The sequence below is a fragment of the Mustelus asterias genome, chromosome 8 (genome assembly GCF_964213995.1).
Source record: "Mustelus asterias chromosome 8, sMusAst1.hap1.1, whole genome shotgun sequence".
Lineage (NCBI taxonomy): Eukaryota > Metazoa > Chordata > Chondrichthyes > Carcharhiniformes > Triakidae > Mustelus > Mustelus asterias.
The window spans coordinates 65,186,806-65,188,939 of record NC_135808.1 but is presented as its reverse complement, the minus strand read 5'-3'; positions in this window follow the sequence as shown (position 1 = coordinate 65,188,939).

Genomic DNA, 2,134 nt, shown 5'->3' with positions numbered 1-2,134 from the left:
CCAAATTGCACTTACGCTGGCAGGGAGTCTTGCTGCGATTGTGTGTCTCTCCCATAAAAAATGAAATAGCTGGTGGAGCGGGCTCAATCAGATCCCCCCCACCAGCCTGATGTTGTGGGATCCTCCCCTTGCCTTTTTTTCTTCCAAGTTCCTAACAGTACAGTGGAGAAAGCCGCCATTGGTGTCAATGGCTTCAACGCTGCTTTTCCCACTCTGCTGCCAAATTCAGGTAAACCTGTGCCCATGATCTGTGCTGAAGAACGAACATCACCGGATACAATCAATAAATCTTTATTGATTTTCCTTTCTTTTGAATCTGCACTTTAACTTGGCCAAGTTTAACATCTGGTACTCTGTAAAATTGTACTTTTTTCTGCATGTTTGGGGTTTGAGTGTGTGTTTCCATGCGTCAGTGGGAAGTAGGACATATTTGTCATTTTTAAAAAACATTTAAAAATATTTTTACCTGGGTGGGTTTCAGCTCAATAAAACTAACCTCTAACATATTTAACTCAAGAATAGCTACTAATACTGACAAGCTGCGCACAGCCGAGCGCATACTGAATTGGCAATACAGCACCCTTTGAAAATTCAAAACCACTGCTACGACCAAATGAAGGACGGTAAAAAAAAAAGGAATAATTGAAGGCCGCCTTGCCTGGTTGTATTGAATGAGGTATAAATATTGGCCAGGACGAGGGCACTGAGATAATTCCATGCTCTGTTTCAAAATAGTGACATGGGGGTCTTATATAGGCAGGTACATGAAGCCTCTGTTTAACTTCACATTCAAATGACAACACCTCCAACGGTGCAGCACACCCCCAGTACTGCACTAGAGCACCAACCTTGACTTTGGGCTCTGAAGTTCTGGAGTGGGTCTTGAATCCACAAGTTGTTTTGAATTCAGAATACTACCCACTGCACCAGAGCTGATGCTGCACTCCAATGGTAGAATCACATTTACAGGACATGAGTTCAGCGTAGGATTACTGTCATCTGTTTTGTTCTCAGAAGCAAAGTGCCTTTTCTCATCGAAGGATAGTTAGCCGAGTCATTGTAAAGTTGGCTGGACGTGGCAGGACCACTTAAATAGAATCAATCATAGATTGGTTACATCACAGGAAGAGGCCATCATCTCCGTGCTGGCCCCCTGCAGTTGCAATTCACGTGGTGCCACTGCCCCACTTTTTCCTGGTAGCCTCGCACATTTTCCCTTTTCAGATAATGATCCAATTCCCTTCTGAATCCCTCATTTGAACCTACCTCCACCACACTCATCAGACAGTGCATTCCAGGTCCCAAGCATTCGCTGCGTTAAAATAAAAGGTTTTTCCTCATATGGCCATTACTTCTTTTGCCAATGAAATGTGATGGTCTTTTTAAACAGAAACCTGATGTGGACTTTCATGAAGCAGTGTAGTCTTTTCATAACTACACTGGCGCTGTGATTGTTCCTGAGGCTAAAGGTTACCTTTTCTACTCGTACCATCTCAGTTTCACGGAATTGTTGCCTCTCTTGGGAGACCTTATTCATCTTTCTATGCCGCAGTTAACTTTCCAACCAGTAAGAGCAGAAATGTGTGACCTGCAATTGGAAAATTATCCCTTTATTGGTCAGTCGCACCCCGAGCAAAGGCAGAAACAACTGGGGCTAGTTGCAGAATGGATGTAATGGCAACTCCCAGCAAGAATTGTAAAGAAAAAGTCAACAATATTGGTGATACAATAAATGTATGAAAGAATAATTTGGATATCAAGAAATACCATTGATACAAACGGGGGTGAGAAGGTGCTCCAGGAATACCAGTTAGATTTAGGAAATAAATACAGAAAATGCTAGAAATACTCAGCAGGCAGGTCAGGCAGCATCTATGAAGGGAGCAACAGGGTTAATGTTTCAAGTCAACAACCTTTCACCCAAACTGGGAAAAGTTAGAATTAAATAGGTTCTGAGCAAGGGGTAAGGGGTAAAGGGGCAAAAGGAAGGTCTGTGATATGGTGGAAGGCAGGGAAAATTATATGGTAGAAGAGTTAGTCACACAGGGCCGAAGGGAACGGTGATGGGTAAGCCTGCCCTGATGGCTTTTTGTAGCTCCTATATTTTTATTTGAGATTCCCAGCAACTGCAGCG